At 42.6% G+C, this 20605-nt stretch overlaps 1 protein-coding gene and 1 long non-coding RNA gene across 3 annotated transcripts in view; one reads left to right on the forward strand and one right to left on the reverse strand.

Annotated features, from left to right (window-relative positions):
• The window catches only part of LOC148135475 (uncharacterized), a 259391-nt gene that overhangs the window by 127806 nt on the left and 110980 nt on the right, over positions 1–20605 (forward strand). The window lies entirely within an intron of this gene.
• Positions 18466–20605, reverse strand: part of LOC148135476 (uncharacterized) — a 31259-nt gene continuing 29119 nt past the window's right edge. For both annotated transcript variants that reach the window (XR_015755237.1, XR_015755238.1), the window contains one exon: positions 18466–20592. This is a non-coding gene — a long non-coding RNA (uncharacterized LOC148135476). The remainder of the gene's footprint in view (positions 20593–20605) is intronic.

A 20605-nucleotide genomic window follows, 5' to 3' on the forward strand; every position in this document is an offset into this window, starting at 1 on the left:
AAGTGTGCATTTAACTCATGCGTGATTTCACTCCACGACTGATTATTATTTTTTTCCATTTACCTAGACAAACGATAATGTCAGATGATAGTTCCCTTACTTACTACGTTTAAAGCAAATAGTTGGTCAGTTTGAACCCCCCCCCCCCCCCCTCAGTAATATGCAGTATTGACTGTTTCTTTATACTGTGCAGAATCGCTTTGCACTGAGGCCTCGTTAATGAAATTTGGCTTATTACAGTCCCTCGCTGGTTTGGTTTAGCAAGACTACTCACTCTCTGTAGTAGTTCAAAGCCAGCTATCGGCCAGACAGGTCTTTTGTATTAACAAACCACCGCTTAGTGACACCTGGTGTTTCCCATTCCTTGATGTAAAGACATTTTGTTGGTGACATCTGCTCAGGCAGCTTGATCCAAATTGGAGCACGGATACAACGTGGCCTATGGTAGGTGGAACACGCCGTTTTGGAGTGATACATGATGCTCAGCATGGATGGCTTTGACTATCCTATGTGTTTTTGTTAGTCATGGATGGGTAGAGACATGATATGTGTAAGGACAGATCATTGGGTTAATACAAGTACCCAATGTGTGTTATTAGCATACGCAGTTAGCACTGGAAAACTGTGTTGCATAATTTCTTACGATAGAAAATCAAGCTCACCTGTAGCTCACAACCACTCAGCATTATCTGGTGGTTTATGGAGTGTTGTGTACTTTTGATTCAGATCTCCAGGAATCAGTGAAGGTATTACTGATCGTGGAATTATACTGAATGGGGATCACAAAACTCAGCATGGACATCTGCTTGCTGTGGCCTCATGTTGCTAAGAGGGTTTATCATTGTAGAATTGTAGTGCGTGTGGGTATCTGCTCGAATAGGAACATCTGACTCAGTACTCTTGCTTCTATGTGGTATCCGTAAATGTAGCATCTGGTTAGGTTTATGGCAGGAATGGGAGAATACCCGTTACCTCGACTGCAAATTGTGTTTGGAATGCCTTTCACTCCATAACTGTTGTGCATGTGAGTCATTAGCCTGAAGGCAACTCCCAATTGCACAGGGAATGAGATTCAGTTAGCATCTTCCAATTAGAACCTTTCAGTGGCACAGGTTCCTAGTCAAAGGGACTAGGAACTAGCCCAAGTGTTACTGTTAGGCTCTCTCAAAATAAAGTTATACTATATGGGGATTAATAACTGGAGGGGAACAATTTACCCCAATGAGTTTGTACAAGTTGAATTTAACTGTTTGTGGTGAAATAAATTAAAGGCAGAATCTCACTTCGTTCATAACTAGGACCATAAATTTATCGAAATCATTCAATGTTTCTTTTATATTACATTTCTCGTTTCTGATGTGTTCACTGATAGAATTGTCAATGTACCTTGTAAATATGATGGATTGCAAATGGGAAAAATCGTTAGTTGCATATATTCAATCCTGAATTTACAAAGCACAATATTTCATTGGGGATACACAGTTGCAAAATATTTGCATAAAATGACGATAACAGAACAGTAGTGTTAATTCAATCATTTGTCCTATGGACATATAATGTTTAATTAAACAATATGTTGGGACTACTAAATATTCCAGCATGGTTAGGTAAGTTCTGCATCATGGCTACCCTATTTCATTATAGAGACTTTAATAAAGATGGATCTAGATCAACAAGTATTGAAAATATTTCTCATCTGTATCTGATTCGATTTTGATTAACAATGTTTGAATTGGTAATTCATAATCTATTGACGATTGATTTTACAGTGATCAGTGTCCTTTATTTGTGATGTGCATCTTTGTTGGAAGGAATAGGTTTTGATGAGAACTGTGCAGCAGTTAGTTTTATGGCAATATTGATAATTATATGATAGGGAAGAAAGTCTGTTTCACTGAATAACGGTCTTCAGCACCTGCAATATTATGATTATGATTAATAAATGAATTGAAGAGCATTACAGAGAATAAATAGAACAGAATACAAAATGTGGTATAATAACACAGAAAATCGTGAATGAGATGTTTGCCTCCAGACATAATGAGTCGATTCTGCACACTGTCTGCATACATTATGTCACTAACAAAGCTCACAAACCTAGCTTTCAGAGTTGTGAACGTTTCTCATCGTTTTGTGTGATAATGACAAACATTCTGACTCTGCCAGGTGTCCAACCTCATTACACTTTGCCCATCTTTGTTCCACAGCTTCTGACATTCCAACATAATCACGTGTTAAACTCTAAAGTGTGACAAACTCAGAATTGTTTGACTTGCAATCACAGAAAAGTATTTTCCCTTAATCAGAGGTGCCTATTTTTATAGTTATATTTTTATTATCGAACTAAAATGTAATAAAACATTCTAAGCATATGTAAATTATGAACACGTGCTCACTATCGGAACCCGTGATTAAACTGGAGTCAGTGAGACCACAACCCTCTTTTGTATAACACTGCCTTCAGTTAAGATTGTTCCGGCTGTTCGAGGGCAATCGTCTCAGCTGTTAGACATTGCTGCACAAACTCTTAAGGGTTGTGCCCTTTGCCCCAATATATGCAACGAGTGCTGCCTCATCACTCCCCTTTTCTTCACTGTCATCTCCAAAGTGAAGATGTGTACTCATGATTGGCCTATGTTCAACACCATTTACAACTCCTTCAATAATGAAGAGATTTGTGTCCATATGCATCAAAATAGCATCCAAGTTGGCATGATAATTGACAAATAACATTTGCATCCCACAAACGCCAGATACTAATAATCTCAAATAATGAGAAACTACCTACCTCCCATTGATCTACAACGACCTTACCATCACTGTTTGCGTGAATAGAATCATGGAGTTTTACAGCATGGAAACAGACACTTGCGACCAACTTGTCCATGTCGACCAAGTTGCCCAAACTAAACTCGTCCTGCATTTCAGGCAATCATAGAATCCCCATCGGGTGGAAGCAGGACATTTGGCCCAATAGGTCCGAACTTATTCTCCAATGATGCCTCCCAGATCCAACTCCTTACCTTATACCTTACGTTTTGCATGTCTAATGTGCTTAACCTACATATCTCTGGACATATGGAAAATTTAGCATGACCAAACCACCTGAACTACACAGTTATGGACTGTGGGAGGAAACCGTAGCACCTACAGAAACCCATATAGACATGGACAAAAGGTGTGAATTCCTCACAGGCAGTCACCTGAGGCTGCAATCGTACGCGGGTGCCTGGTGATATGTGGCAGCAGTGTTAATCACTGAATCACTGTGCTGCCCATGGCCCTCTGTACCTTTCCTGTTCCTTCACCTGACAAAATGCTGTTTGAATGTTATATCTGTGCCTGCATTTAACACTTCCTGTGACAGTTAAATCCAGATACAAACGACTATCTGTGTGAAAGAAGTTGCCCCAACAAGAGTCTCCATTTTTTTTAACCGAGCCTGGGTCTTTTTGTTTGTGTGTGTGTGTGTGTTGGGGTGTGAGGGCTTTGTGGTGTTATGGAAACGACAGCTAGCCAGAGTAATCTATAAAGCAAAAGAAAAAACTTCAGCTGAGCCCAAAAAGTATTGAGTACATGACCGTGTTTCTGGGAGGGATTTTCTGTTCATGTCATTCCATATGTCTTTTAAAAGTGTAAATAATCTCACTTGAGAGAAGCTACTGTCGTGGTTCAGATGACATAATACAAGAACAAATACCTTTGTACGAAAATCCATCATGCATAGAGTATATTTGATCAGCAACTTCAAACCTCTTCCATTCTTTCTCTTACAGTTAGTCTGGTGACAATTGTCTTCTTGTCTCAGGGCAAGTGTGGCCTTTCAACATGCACTATTCACTATCTGGTAGCCATGGCATTGTCTGATCTACTGTTCATTATTTTTGATATCATGCTTGTTAAGTTTGTTTACTATCATTATCCAATGTCTTTGCTGGACGGTCACTCCTGTTTGTAGTGTTATCCATGTCCTGAGATATGTGACTATTGATTATTCTGTCTGGTTCACTGTTGCTTTTTCTTTTGATCGATTTGTAGCCATTTGTATTCAGCAGATGAAACCTCAGTATTGCACCGACAAAATTGCCAAGAGAGTTCTCGCCACAATCTGCATTTTCTTTCCTTTAAAGAATGTTCCCAATTATTTTATATTTGAACCTGGAAGGATCATGAGCAACCTTCCACGGTACTGTTACACCAGAGCCAGTTATTATCATAATGTTCATTGGGTGAGTTATACATACATTGAAATCTTCTTAACACCATTCCTTCCATTCATTTTTATTCTCTTCCTCAATATTCTGACTGTCAGACACATCTTTGAGGCCGTTAAAACACGTAAAGGGCTGAGGGGGTGGTCAAAAACAGAGATTGACCCAGAGATAGAGAGCAGAAAGAAATCTGTGATTTTACTCTTTGCCACATCGGCCAATTTTATTATTCTCTGGTTTGTGTACGTTTTATATATGGTCTATATCGGTTATTACATGGACGATTTTTATCTATTTGAACAAGTCGCATTTATGCTGCGGAACATAAGTTGCTGCACACATGCATTTATTTATGTGGTGACGCAGAAACATTTCAGAGACCAGTTAAAGTACGCCATGAAATATCCGGTTGTAAAATTAATTCACTTGCTGAATAAATCCAAGTAACTATAAGCCAACATTAGATGCAGCAGATACTGAAACAAGGAGTACACGTGAGGAATGGGCCGAAAGGAGAAGGGAGAGCAGCATCATGATAACATTTCTTTCCTAATGTTTGAGGAATGACTTCATCTGAGGAGCAAAACGAAAGAGACTAGAGAAGCCAAGCCATTATACGGTGCTGTTGGCAGTGAACAGCAAAACAACGAAAGCAGTTATAGTAGAAAGCAAAGCAACAAAAGCAGTTATAGTAGAAAGCAAAACAACAAAAACAAAATGACAAGAGGAATTAGTTAGGCCTGAGAAAGAAAGAATTCTCCGAAGCAATCACTTCACATTAAGTGAAGCAGATACAAACTAAATGAGCTGGCGAAAGGATCCTCCTTCATTGCAGACCAGATTAGGAAAGACAAAGACAGGCTCCTGTCCACTTTTCCTCACGGAATTCTATGATCCACACATCAGGAAAAATTACAAAAGCATGAGAAGCTGCCGATTAAAAACATTAAATAACATACTGTATAAAATGTGTCTGTTAATTATACATGTAATTTCAGCAAAACTTTGTTTTCATTCAGTTCCCCCTGAACTGATCCTAATTCACTCCCTTTCTTTATTTAATTTGCCCATGATTCTAGGTAATCCAAGATAGACCATGGGGGGGAAAGTGTGTTTGTAAGAAATACTCTTTTTTGAGGTATATTAGGTGTTGGAGGTGATTTTCTCGAATTCTAGGAGCAGCAATTATTGCATTATTTTGGAACTTTGGGGAAAAAAATGAAGAAAACAGTTACCCCCTTAATCGAAGAAGGAGAGACAAAGTCTGGACCACATGGTCAGTGAATTAAAGGAGAAAGAAAACTACACTGCTGTCTGACACAGCTATTTATTTTAATATTCGAGTTGAAATATTGCTTGACATCAGAGTGTGTCAAGAAAAATAACAAATAGCGAAATTCACAGCTGACATTGCAGGAACCCATGTGACAGAGCTCATAACAGTGAAGTGAATAGTTTTAAAGTGTTTCAACTAAAACCACGCTTACCTTATTTGTATGTCTACGATAGTGAGTAGTGATTTCTTTTGTCATGATATGTGTTATTGAGATCTGTCTCTTGATTAAAATAAATAAAAGACATTTGTACTAAAGAAGCCTGGAGCAGTATTTTTTGTCAGAGTAATAACTCTGTGCTATATTCTGCGTCTGTAAATTGTTAAGGTGAAAAGATGGCTTTCAGTAGAGTAATGTGCTCTTCGTGTTGGATGTGCGAGAATAGGGAAAGTGCTATTCATGAGTATCTGTGCAGATCACATGGATCCATTGGAGCGGCAGTTCGAGGCATTTACTGGAGCTAGGGGGTGTGTTAGTTATGGGAAAAAAAAACAGCAGATATAGTCAGGTAGATGGGTTACCTCCAGAAAAGTTAAGAAAAAGAGGCAAGTTGTATGGGAATCTCATATGGCTATCTACAGCTCAAACAAGTAGGATGCTTGGGAAATATGATGTACTCTTGGGGGAATGTAGCACTGACTGTAACTGGCACCATTAGATTAGATTAGATTACTGACAGCGTGGAAACAGGCCCTTCAGCCCAAGTCCACACCGACCCGCCGAAGCGCAACCCACCCATACCCCTACATTTACCCCTATACCTAACACTACGGGCAATTTAGCATGGCCAATTCACCTGTGGGAGGAAACCGGAGCACCCGGGGGAAACCCACGCAGACACAGGGAGAATGTGCAAACGCCACACAGTCAGTCGCCTGAGTCGGGAATTGAACCCGGGTCTCTGGCGCTGTGAGGCAGCAGTGCTAACTGCTGTGCCACCGTGCCACACATCAAGACTGGTTCTAATGTACCAAGAGATGTGTCAAGTTCCACGCAATCGATTGTGATAGGGGACTCTCCAGTCAGATATTTCTGTGGCGGACAGCAACAAATCAGAATTGTCTGCTGCCTCCCTGGTGCCAGGATCATGGATATCTCAGAAAGAATGCAGAATGCTCTCAAACAGAGTGAAATCAGCAGGAGATTTTTATACACAACGAACTAATGACAGAGGAAGGGGAAAAGTATGAGTTCTTGAAGGGAGAATCTAAGAAGAAAAGCAGGAATTTAAAAAGGAGGCATTTGACAAGGTTCCTCATGAGCGGCTGATGAGTAAGTTTAGATCCCATGGAATACGGGGAGAAATAGCCATTTGGATACAGAACTGGCTTGAAGGTAGAAGATGCTCGTAATTTCTGGATTACTCACGTTGTTATGAATTAGTGAGGGTAGAATAGAGCAGACGAATGGTTGGCTGAGGAGCTGGTTCAGGGGAGAAGGGTTCACGTTTTGGATTATTCAAATCTTTTATGCGGTAGACATAACCCGTATAAGAATAGATTGCAATGAATTGGAACGGGAATACTGTATTTGCCGGGGCATTTGCTAGAGCTGCTCTGAAGGATTTAAATTGTTATGGTGCAGGAATGGGACCTACTGAGATAATGGCAAAAGAGATCAGTCTGAGACAGGTACATTTGGGAAACAGAGCAATTTAAACAGTGAGGGCAGGCAGGAACAAAGAAGACATTGAGATAAGACTGAAGAATTAAACTGCATTTATTACAATGCAAGAGACCGAACAAGGAAGGCAGATGAACTCAAAGCACGAAAAGGAATATGGTACTGGGATATCATAGCAATTACAAAGGTATGGCTCAGGGATGGGCAGGACTGACAGTTTAATGTTTTAGGAGACAATGCTAAAGGGAGAATAAAAAAACGGGGACAAGAGAGGAGGGGGTGTGGAATATCCTCCCTAAGTGCTGTTGTACTTAGGGAGGATATTCCTGGGAATGCATCCAGGGAAATTATTTGGATGGAACTGATAAATAAGAAAAGCAAGATTATCTTATTGGGTTTGGACTATAGACCCGCCAATGCAGTAATCAGTGTGAATTTGAGAACCAAATTTGGAAGGAGATCTTATTTATTTGGAAGAACAATAGGGTGGTTACGGTAGGGAATGTTGACTATCCAAACACAGACTGGGACTGCCAGGTTTTACAGGTTTAGATGGAAAGTGCGTAAAATATTTTTTTTATTCAGTATGTGGATGTACCTACTAGAGAAGGTGCACATCTTGACCTACTCTTGGGAAATTATGCAGAACAGGTGACTGAGGTGTCAGTGGAGGAGCACTTTCGGACTAGAGACTATAATTCTATTAGTCTTAAAATAGTTTTGGAAGAGGCTAGACTGGATCTAAAAGGTTAAGTACTAAATTGTCGGAAGGCCAACTTTGATGGCATTAGGAAAGAACTTTCAACAGCCGATTGGGGGCAGATGTTCACCAGTAAAATAAGGGCGGGAAAGTATGCTGCCTTCAAAAGTTAGGTAACAAGAATCCAGAGATAATATATTCCTGTTAAGATGAAGGACAAAGCTTGATGACTGGAGGAATTGAGGTGTCAGTCAAGAAAAAATAAGAAACATATTTCTGGTACAGAACGTAGAGATCGAGTGAATCCTTTCAAGCATATAAAGGCAATAGGAATACACCTAAGACGGAAATCAGGAGGGCAAAAGGGCAAATGAGGTAACTTTGGTAAATAGGGCCAAGGAATGCCCAAAGCGAGTTTATATATACATTAAGGACAAAAAAGTAACTAGGCAGAGAGTAGGGCCCCTCAAAGGGCCGCAAGATATTCTATGTATGGAACTGGAGGAGATTGGGGAGATACTGTATGAGTACTTTGCATCAATGATTACTGTTAAAAAGGAGATTGCAGATATACAATGTGGGGAAATATAAGTGACAACTTGAAAAATACCCATATTACAGAGGAGGAGATGCTTGACGTCTGAAATGCATAAAGGTGGAGAATTTCCCAGGTCCTGATCAGGTGTATGCTAAAACTCGGTGGGAAGCTAGGGAAGTGATTGCTGGGCACCATGTAACATATTTATATCATCAATAATCACAGGTGAGGTGCTCGAGGACTGGAGGTTGGCTACCATGGTGCCACTTGTTAAAAGAAATGTAGTAAAGTGAAGCCAGGACACTGTAGACCGGTGAGCCTGGCATCAGTGGTGCACAAGTTGTTGGAAGGAACCCAAAGCGACAGGATTTACATTTATTATAACAGTTACATTCATTGCGGATATTCAACATGGCTTTGTGCATGGCAAGTCATGTCTCAATAACTGGATTGAGTTTTTTGAATAAAAAACAAAGTGGATTGATGAGCTCAGAGCAGTGGACGCACTCTATGTGGACCTCAACAAAAGGTTGGAGAAGATTCCTCATAGGAGACTGGTTAACAAGGTTGAATCTCATGGAATACAGGCAGAACTAGCCGTTTGGAGACAGAACTGTCTCGAAGGTAGAAGGCAGAGGGTGCTGCTGGAGATTTCTTTTTCAGACTGGAGTCCAGTAACAAGTAGTGTGTCACATGGATCAGTGCTGGATCCATTGCATTTCGTCATTAATGTAAATGATTTGAATATGACCATAGGAGACATAGTTAAGAAGTTTGCAGATGAGACTAAAATTGGAAATGTAGTCGACAGCGAAGAAGATAACCTCAGAGTGCAATGGAATCTTGACTAGGTGGGCCAATGAGCTGAGTTTTGGAAGATGAAGTTTAACTTATATAAAAGCGAGGTGCTGCATTTTGGAAAGATATTTCACGACAGGACTTCTGTATTTAATGGTTAAGTCCCAGGGAGTGTTGCTGCACAAAGAAAACTTGGAGTGTAGGTTCATAATTCCTTGAAAGTGGAGTCTCAGGTAGTTAGGGTAGTAAAAAACGTGTTTGGTTTGTTTTCCTTTAGTTTTCAGAGCATTGACCATAAGTTTTGGGAGGTCATGTTGTGGCTGTACAGGACACTGGTTCGGCCGCTTTTGCAATATTATGTGCAATTCTGAACTCCGTCCTATAAGAAGAATGTTGTGAAACTTGAAAAAGTTCAAAAAAGATTTATAAGGATATTGCCAGGATTGGAAGTTTTGAGAAACACGGACTGGCTGAATAGCCTGGTGTTGTTTGGCCTGTAATGATGGTGGCTGAAGGTTCACCTTACAGATATTTATGCAATCATGAGGTGCATCAATAGGAGATGTAGGAAAGCTCTTTTCCCTAGGTTGGGCGTATCGAGAACTAGCGCAAATAGGTTTGAGGTGAGAGGGAAAGATTTAAAAGGCACCGAAGGAATAACATGTCTATGCAGAGGATGGTGCATGTCTGGAATGAGCTGGCAGAAGAAGTGGCGGAGGCTGGTACAATTACAACAGTTAAAAGACATTTGGATTGGTATATGAATAAGAAGGGTTTAGAGTTATAAGAGCCAAGTGTTGCCAAATGGGACTAAATTAACTTGGATATCTGGTTGGCATGGACATGTCAGTCCAAAAGCTCTGTTTCCATCTTGCACAACTCTATGACACTATAACGAGGTCATGGTGATTTGTGGCTTAACACCACATTCCTTCATTTGTCACATACCAATAAATACCTTCATCCTCAATTAGGTTTCAGACTGAAACTCAGTCCACGTTGTGTTATGAAAAACATAAACTTGTTAATTCCACCTATAAAATTCCAGTCTCTAACTCAGTATAAACTAACTATTTGAATACTAAGTTGGGAGTGGGAACAGAGAAAGCTGGAGTTTAATTTCTACCACGTTCTGTTTCTCTAAAATAATTATTTTTATACAGTGTTGCTTTTCAATAAGACAGCTCACTCCCACCTTTTCAAGGGGTGATCGTAATGGAGAATAAATGCTGGGCCCAGCCAGTGATGTTCACATTCCATGACCGAATGAAGAAAACAATTTCCCTGTATTCCTAATCAGTCACTGTTCCTGCCACAAAGTCTCCAGAGGAAGCAAGGCTTCCTCACTACGCAATCTCACCCCCTGATAATAACTGGCAAACCATCCTAATATTTGCTGACAGTATCACATTAGCTTTCTCTGATTTGTGTACAAAGATCTGGAGAATAATGTTAATACTCAATAAGTACTGGAGTAAAAGAGGACGTGGCCCTGATTTCGCTATCTCTCACACACTCTCACTCTTTCTCTCTCTCTCTCTCTCACGCACACACACACACACAGAGTTACTAATGCACATGGAATGACAAGATAATATTGGGATTTCCAAACATTAAAGTTCCATTAAACGATCCCAGGATGTCAGATGAACATAGGACAGTCAGGCTCAAGACTCCCCTCCAACTGACACCGAGAGACTCCTGTATTAGCCACCGGATTAGAATCAGACACTATGTTTGGGAGCAGGACATGGCACATGACATGAGGACAACTGTCCATGTGGATGTTCAGAACCAAAAATCTGACAGGGAGTCAGAACAGAACAGGGAGAATCAAGCAAATAATTTGTTGTTGAAATTGGGGAGAAGTCCAGTTCTTGCTATGCATGTGTCCTCGTATAAAATGCATAGCGTAGCATCTTATATGCGGAGAAATACAGTTAAATTATTATCTCTTGTTAGATTACACCTTTTCTAAAAAAGAGTTTGGGATATCATCTATATGAAATACAATGCTTCACCTGCCGGGGGAGTGTTTGGTGGGTTGAAAATGTGTTGCTGGAACAGCGCAGCAGGTCAGGTAGCATCCAGGGATCAGGAGAATCGACGTTTCGGGCATAAGCCCTTCTTAGGGCTTTCCTGAAGAAGGGCTTATGCCCGAAACGTCGATTCTCCTGATCCCTGGATGCTGCCTGACCTGCTGCGCTGTTCCAGCAACACATTTTCAGCTCTGATCTCCAGCATCTGCAGACCTCACTTTCTCCTCGAGTGTTTGATGGGGACAGTGTCGAGGCAGGTTTACTCAGTATCTAATCGTGTTCTGCTCCCAAGCTGAGAATATTTGATGCAGATGCAGTCACAGGAACCTTACTGTGTATCCAACCCCATCCTGTGCCTGTCCTGAGAGTGCTTGATTGTGACTTTATTTTGGAACATTAGAACAGGAGACGGTCATTCAACCTCTCGAGCCTGTTCCGTCATTCAAAGGGATCATGGCTGATCTGTGGCTTAACTTCACAGCCCTTCATTTGTCCCTTCACAATTTTACTGAATAAGAAATTAACTAAGACATAAATGGAAGACCCTTTCCTGGATCGACTACTGTTTGTGGAAGAGATTATAAACCTCTCCAATCCTTTGTTTGTCAAAGCGCTTCCTGACATCTCTCCTGAACGCTCTGGGCCCTCATTCTCAGACTTTGCTCCTTCTTGCTCGAGAAGCTCCAAGCAATCAGAATCATTGATCTTGATCTAGCCTGTCGCATCCTGTTTATATCTTGGGGGTTTGATCAGATCACCCCTTAACTCAATTCTAGATGAATCATTTGTACTACCTGGCCTCAGAATTTAACCCCGCAAATTTTGGATTTTTCTTGTAAACCTCCTTTATGGACCCTCTTTGTGCACCAGCTGATCGCAACGCACTTACTCGTAGTTAACTCTGTCTGAGGCAGTTTTGTCCATTCACTCATTTTATTAATGTCCCTTTGTAATTTTAACATACCACCTACACTGTCTGTCATGCTGTCTAAATGTATATCTAACCCCGTGCTGTGCCTGTCCTGGGAGTATTTGGTAAGATTAGTATAGAGGGCGCCTTACTCTGCACCTAGTCTCCATGTTCTGCTGGTCCAGGAGAGTTTGATGGTGGACAGTGTAAAGGGATCATTACTCTCTATCTAACCCCTTGTTGTGCCTGTCCTTAAAGTGTTCGGTGTGGACAGAGTAGACGAATCTTTACTCTGTATCTAATCCCATTCTCCCCAGACTGCAGGAGATTCAAATGCAGCAAAGGTAGAGGGGCAGATAATTTGTATGTAACCAGTGATGGAGCTGGGCTAAGTGTGATTGATGGGACTAGGATGGGGGAAGTGGGTGATGTAATCAATATGTAACTCCATTTCTAACATAGCCTGGGAATCTGAAATGCTGCAGGAGAGAGGTAGATTTACTTTATTTCTAACCACATTCTCTACCTTCCCAGGAAATTTGGATGGGGCACTTTAGTTATGGGGCGGGGGGTGGGTGGTCTGGTGAAATGAGAGATGAATTGAAATAATGTGAGATGTGAAGTCATGCTTGATGGAAGTTAGACTGAAGACAAGATAAACTAAACGTTCAAATGTTAAATTGGGCGCAACAACACAGAACGATGTTGGTTCTATTCTGTTCTGTTACATATCTCCATGTTTCAGTCTGTGGCTCAAATACTGTCACTGTGCACAATGTCTCAAAGGTTATTTCTGTCTACATTGATGTACTATAGAAATATGAATTATCTTTGTAGACGTAGGAAATGGACACAGCTCTTTGATGATGATTAAAATGCAAGTTCCAGAACTTGTTTACAGTAAATGCCTGAGATAAACGCACATTTTATCAATGCTGCCGACTTTCCAAGCTTGAATCGTCAGAAAGATTGGAATAGATAAACACAGAAACAGCTATCTGTTATTATATGTTTAGACAGCCTCTAAACATTTGATTAGCCAACAGACTTAAACTCAATTGTGTGTGTATGCATTCCATATATAAAAACAACCCGAACTCCTCGTTATGATTCTAATATTGAACTCACTCCTGAGTCTCTGTTGTTATGTACATGCAACACCTCAATACCCTCGACGAGATTCCAGACTCTAAATCACTTCCTGGTATGAGTTATTCTGCCTGTAACCCACCTCAAAGCCCTCAATTAGATTCCAGTTTGTAACTCACTCATATATATCTGTTATTCCATACAGAAATCATGAAAAACCTCTTGATTAGAATCCAAATTGCAACTCAATCCCGGGTATATATATAAACTACCCGAACCCCCTCGATTAGATTCCAATTTGTAATTCATTCACATATATATTTGACTGTGTGCATGAAACACCCAAACCCCTTGAGTGCATTGCAGTTTGTAGCTCACTCCCAATATCTGTTAATGGATATAAATGCAATCTAAACCCCTCAATTAGATTTCAGGCTTGGACAATGCTTTACCCGCTCAGTTCCCATCTCTACATTCGAATGTCCTTTGGCGTGTGTGCGTGTGAATGTTTTACTCTGTTCTCCTGGAATATCTGTAAATTGCCACCTCTTTCCTTTAGCCATTTTGATTTAGTTCATGTCGTCCATTTCTACTGTGCAATTACGTAAAGATTCCTCACTTCCCTTGTTCAATCCTCTGGGAATAACTGGCAGTCCATCAGCTGTTCCCCTCATAGTTGGTGACACCATCAGGTTAGCTTCAGAGATTTGTGTGGACAGATCTGGAAAGTAAATGTAATACCTTAGAAAGAACAAGAATAAAGGTGTACATGTGACAATCGTACAGGTATCTGGTAATACATGCACATTCTGTCTCTCTCTCTCTCCCCCGCCCCCTTTCTCTCTGTCTCTCTCTGACACACACACACACACACACACACACAGAGTTAATGAGCGAAATGGAATAAAAAAAAAACACTAGTAATCTAATTTTCAAATTTTAAAGCTGCATTAAAGAATCCCTGGATGTCAAATGTACACAAAACTTTTCCACACCTTTGTCAGGCTCAAGGCTAACTTTCCCCGACACTGAGAGGCTCATATATCAGACTCCAGATTGGGATCAAACGCTCAGATTGGGAACAGGTTACAGAACATGGGATTAGGCCGACTGTCCAAGTGAATGTTCAGAACCAGAAATCTAATAGACAGTGTGGGCGAGCACGAGTGAGACAGTGATAATATCTTGTAGAGACAGTGTTTGCATGCGTGCGAGAACCAGTGTGTGCATGCGAGAGATAGTGTGTGCATGCATGAGAGAGGGAATGCGTGGGCAAGAAAGTGTGTGACTTATGTGCAAGAGAGAGTGTTGGTATGTGTGGCCAAAACACTGTGTTCATGCATCAGAGAGATAGAGTGTGCGTGTGCGAGAAAGTGTGTGTGTGTGTGTGTGTGTGAGAGAGAGAGCGAGAGAGAGAGAGAAAAACAGTGTGCATATGTGTACGAGAAAAATTGTTTGCATGCATGACAGAGATAGTGTGTTCGTATGTGTGTGTGTGTGCGCACATTAGAAACATTGTCTGTACACGGAAGGGAAACAGTTTGTGTGTAAGCATTAGAGACATTGTGTGCAAGCATTAGAGACATTGTGTGCATGCACATGAGAGAGTGTGTGGGCGCATGTGAGAGACAGCATGTGCGTGTGCAAGATAGATACTGAATGCATGCACGAGAGGGTCAATGTGTGCATACGTGTGGGAGACATTGTGTGCATGCACGTGAGAGATACTGTATTCATGCACATGAACAACAGTGTGTGTGTGCATGTGAGAGGCAGTATGTGCATGCGTGCGTGCACAAGAGACAATGTGTGTGTCCGTGTGAAAGCAAGTGCATGCATGTGAGAGACCATGTGTGTGGCGCGAGAGAGGAAATGTGCATTTGTGTAAGAGTCAGTGTGTGCATGGACGAGAGTGGCAGCGTGCACATGTGCATAAGAGACAATGTGTGTGCATGCAAGACACAATATGTAATACATGCATGAGACTGTGTGCGTGAGAGAAATTGTGTGCATGCGTGTGAGAGATAGTGTGTGCATGTGTTTGCGAGATTGTGTGTGCATTTGTGAGAGAGTCAGTGTCTATGCGCACGTGAGACAGTGCTTGCATGTGAGAGGTATTGTGTGCTAATGTGAGAGAGACAGTGTCTGCGTGCACTAGAGAGACAATGTATGCGTTTGTGAAAGTGACAGTTTCTGTGTGTGCCTGAGAGACAATCTGGGCATGCACGTGAGAGACAGTGTGGGCGCTCAAGAGTGGCAGCAATGTGAGTGCATGTGAGAGACAATGTGTGTGTGCGTGAGTGTGTGCACGAGTGAAAACGTGTGCATGCGCGAGACAGTGCGTGTGCGCGCTAGGGAGGCAGTGAATGCATGTGCAAGAGAGACAGTGAGTGCATGCGTGAGATAGTTTGTGCTGGTGCATGCACGAGGTAGTGTCTGCACGCATGAGAGAGGGTGTGTGCGTGCAAGAAACATGGTGAATATATGTGCAAGGAAAATCGTTTGCGTGCATGACAGACTGTGTGTTTGTGTCTGTCTGTGTGTGCGTGCATTAGACGCATAATCTGCATGCAGAAAAGAAACTGTGGTGTGTGAGCATTAGAAACATTGTGTGCATGCATGAGAGGGACAGTGTGTGCATGTGCATGAGAGAAAATGTGTGCATGTGTACGTGACAGTGTGCACATGCATGTGAGAGATAGTGCGTGCTTGTGCATGAATGAAAGCATGCATGTGCATGAGAGACAATGTGTGCATGCACGAGGGAGACTGTGTGCGTAGCATGAGAGACAATGTGATCTTGCAAGGGAAAGGCAGTGTGTGCATGCACATGTGAGATAGGGTGTGTGTATGCGTGAGACACATTGTTTGCGTGCACACAAGAGACAGTGTGCATCTGTGAGATGGTTTGTGCGTATGCATGAGAGACAATGTGTTCATGTGCTAGACTGATAGTATGTGCGCGTGCAGGTGAGACAGTATGTGCGTGCAAGTGAGAGAAAGTGTGTGCTTGCACATGAGAGTGTGTGTGTGCATGAGAGACAATGTGTGTTTGTTCAAGAGAGACAGTTTGTCTATGCATATGAGAGACGTGTGCATGCCAGAGAGACTATGTGTGCATGTACATGAGGGACAGTGTTTGCCTGTGCATGTGAATCGATTTGTGCGTGTGTAAGAGAGGGAGTGTGTGCGTGGGAAAGACTGTGTGTGTGCGTGCTCTTGCGAGACAATCTGTGCATGTGCAGGAGAGACAGTGTGTTCTTGTGTGTGAGAGACAGTGTTTGCGTGCATGAGATAGCTTGTGCATTGTCATGAGAAACAGTGTGTGTATGCACGAGAGACACATTGTGCCTGTGTGTGAGCGCAAATGTTTGTGTGCATGAGAGGCAGTGTGTGCATGCGCATGAGGGACAATGTGTCTATGTACATGAAAAAACAATTTGTGCATGCACTAGAGAGACAGTGTGAGAGTGTGCATAAGAGATAGTGTGTCCATGTGTGTGAGAGATATTGTGTGGTTGCACATGAGAGAGTGTGTGCATGTGTGCAAGAGAGACAATGTGTGTGTGTCCAAGAGAAACAGTGTGCGTTTGAGTCTGAGAGACACTCTGTGAATGCACGAGAGACAGTGTGTGCGTACACATGAGAGACAATATGTGCATGCTTGTGCGATGTACTGCTTGCATTCAGGAGAGAGACAGTGTGTGCATGTAAGAGTCAGTGTGTGTGTACATGAAAGAGACTGTGTGCGCATGTACATGTTTGACGGTGTGTGTGCACGCATGAGAGACAGTGTATGTGCACATGAGAGAAAATATGTGCATTTATGTGAGAGTAGTGTGTGTGTGCGCGTGTGAAGTGCTGTGTGCATACACAGGAGATGCAGTGTACGCATGCATGAGAGGGACAGAACATACGTGCACAAGAGAGACAGTGCATGTGTGTGAGAGACAGCACGTGTGAATATGCGAAAAACTGTGTACATGCAAGTGATAGACTTTGTCTGCCTGCGTGCGAGAAAGTGTCTTTGCATGTGAATGAGACAGCAAGATACTGTACATGCGTGAATGAGATTGTGCATGCACGAGAGAGAAGTTTGTGCCTGTGTAAGGGAAAGTGTTTGAGTGAGCACGAGAGACAGACTTTGTGCATGGTGAGAAAGAGGGAAATAGGGAATGCGCATGAGAGCGAGAGAAACGGTGCATGCATGTGCTGGAGGGAGAGAGAGGCATATAGTATGCTTGCCTTCATCGGACGGGGTATTGAGTATAAGAGCTGGAAAGTCATTTTAAGATTGTACAAGACATTGGTTCGGTTGCATTTGAAATACTGTGTACTGTTCTAGGTGACACATTACCAAAAGGATGTGGACGCTTTGGAGACGGTGCAGAGAAGGTTTATGAGGATGTTGCCTGGTATGGAAGGTGCTAGCTATGAAGAGAGGTTGAGTAGGTTAGGTTTATTTTCACTAGAAAAAAGAAGATTGAGGATAGACCTGATTGAGGTTTACAAAATCATGAAGGGTATAGACAGGGTGGATAGAGACAATCTTTTTCCCAGGGTGAAGGATTCAATAACGAGAGGTGATGCTTTCAAAGTGAGAGGCGGAAGGTTTAAGGGGGTTACATGCAGTAAGTACTTCACACAGAGGCTGATGGGCGTTGGGAACACGTTGCCAGCAGAGGTGTTAGAGGCAGGCACAGTAGATTCATTTAAGATGCGTCGGACAGATGCATGAGTATGTGGGGAGTAGAGGGATACAGCTGCTTAGGAATTAACCGACAGTACATTTGGATCGGCTCAGTCTTGGAGGGCCGAAGGTCCTGTTACTGGGCTGTAAATTTTCTGTGTTCTTTGTTCTCTTTGTCCTTTGTTATGCATTTTTGAGCAAAAGAGAATGGATCTACAAATATAATTCTACACACACAAATTCACAGACTTTCATCTGTGTGCATGTGCAGGAAAGAGAGTGAGAGCGAGAGAGAGGAAGAGCATTTGTGTGTGTGTTTGCGAGTGTGAATATGAAAGAGTATGTGTTTGTGTGTGAATGTGCACTGGGATCTTCGTAATTTTCCTTCAAAACACTCTCTCTCCCCTTTTCGACTAACCTTCTCTCTTTTTATCATGAGGAACTTATTTTTTGGAAAGCTGCACGTGAGGATCCAAAAAATTCAGGACCAAGAAAGCCTTGGACAATGTTGACGAAAACTGTCAAAACTCAGACCCTGAGAACTGATTAGTTTATTACACAATATATCATGGGGAATTCACCGTCCTAACTGTGGCTCGGTGTTATTCTGAAGTATATCAGGATACGACAGGATTATATATAGAAAACATATAGGAGCTGATCGTTAATTACACAGTTTGGTATGCTTACAAGTTGGTACTAAATCAGAGGTTAGTCATTAAGGTCAAAACTAAAGCACTATTATGTATTCTACAAGTGGACAGAACAAATGGAATCACCACCTATGCTAGTTACACAGATTGCCAACACTAAGCAGAAATGTCCCTAATTAGCTGAATGACCATGAAGTGGCAATAACTCATGAAGGAAGTGGGACTAATTGGCAAGTCGATGTCAGCTTGACTGGTTCTACAGCCTGCACTGATCATTCATCAAAGAGAGGAAACACTATCTTGACACCTTAGGAACATAAGGCCTACCTTTCACATTACCTCATTGTAAGGAATGCACAGCCAGCAAAGTTCTGGGGACACAAAATGGTTTCTCAGCCTGATTAGGAAAATGCCTTCCAGTACTGTAATCCCTCCTTTTCCTTTTCATAATCAGTAGAGCGGAGGTTTGACGGCATAGGGCTATGAGGCTCAATGGTGACACGAGTGCTCATCGGGAAGATAACCTTAAATAACTGAGCTATAGGTGGGGTAGAGGGTAGCAGTAATGAGCACCAGCGTGCGCAGCACTGTTTGAGGAAAACAATCAGGAGCATGATGACCACTAGGGCAATAAACAGCACTGCGAGACCCTGAAAAACGGCACTCCCCAAAGACCCGAACCACCTGCCCACCCAGGTCCAAAGATCCCAATGGGAGTTGGCAGTATGAAGCCTAGTGGCCGCCTCTCGGATGTGGTCAGGAAGATTGGTGATATTTTCACTGGCAACAGGCAGAGCCAATGAGGGCACATGTGCACCCCTCCTCGGCCAGTAGGTAATCCAGACCATTCCGGTTCTGGAGGGCAACCGTGCGAAGGGTAACCATCTCGGTATTAAACACTTTAATGGCTAAGGCTGTGTAATTGGCCACCTTCTCGAGGAGGGATGCCAGGTGCCTGGCTTTGATGGTCAGTCGGTAGGTCCCGTAGAAAGGGGTGGATACTGCTAGGAACTGTTTCAATGAAGGTAAAGCCTCTTCTGGAGCGAGTCTTGAGCTGCTCGAATGGGGATAAGTGGAAATGGTAGATGAAGGGGACTACATACCGAACGTAGCAGCTACCAACCTAGGTGACTGGCAGCCAAAGGTAGGCCTCATGGCCACAAATGAAATAGGTGCAATTATAGGTACCTAGACGGTCCGTCTGGGTGCCAGTCCAAAAGGTTCTAAAAGTGGTGTTACCCAAAATCTTATTCGGGGTCTTAAGGTTGAATATATTGCCTCATAGTGGACAGGATAGGCTTTGAGGTAAGGAGCAGGGAATAGTTGCAAGTGCTGTATCCAGCAACTCACCCACCGGAAGAGTCTCTCTTAAAACAAACAGTTCCCAGGGGTGTACCCAGCCCCGTGGTATTCGTAAGGACCAGGGCAGGCGGTGTAGGAGAGAGGTTATACCGGGGCTGGAACCAGCCTTTGTACTTGTCCAAGGTATAAACCGCTGATTTCCAGTGAGGACTACTGTTATCTTTCTGGGCAAGGCCCAATCTCTGGAACCCACTGGGAAGCCGCATCGTGGCCACCTCGGAGGACCGATTCTGCTCCAATCACCATTCAGCGATGTTAGATTCATTGAATGGGATGGGTTGGAGAGGGATTCTACTTGAGAATGAATGGCAATGTGAGCACATACCCAGCAGTGGGAATGGTTAATCTCTTTCGCATTGTTATAAGTCATATGCAGGAAGGTGTTAGTATGTAACTCGCGAATGATAAAGTGCCCATTCAAACCCCACCAGGGGATACAGAGCTAGGAGGGACACAGAGAAGAAGCAGATTGTCACTCCCCAGATGCCACAGCCAGCGGGCATGCTGGTACTTCCGGTGTCTGTTGTTCAAGTGTTTTCTGGTCAGGTTGTTCAGGCGAAGGCGCTCTTTTGCAATGGGTAGCGTGTGTCCATTCAGGTACTCCGCCATTCGGGTCACGAGGAGACGAGGTATGGGCCTTTTCACCTAGGAGAAGGAG

The sequence above is a fragment of the Chiloscyllium plagiosum genome, unplaced genomic scaffold, assembly GCF_037043375.1.
Source record: "Chiloscyllium plagiosum isolate Xiang-an unplaced genomic scaffold, Cpla_swu_hap1 HiC_scaffold_49, whole genome shotgun sequence".
In the NCBI taxonomy this organism is placed as follows: Eukaryota; Metazoa; Chordata; class Chondrichthyes; order Orectolobiformes; family Hemiscylliidae; genus Chiloscyllium; species Chiloscyllium plagiosum.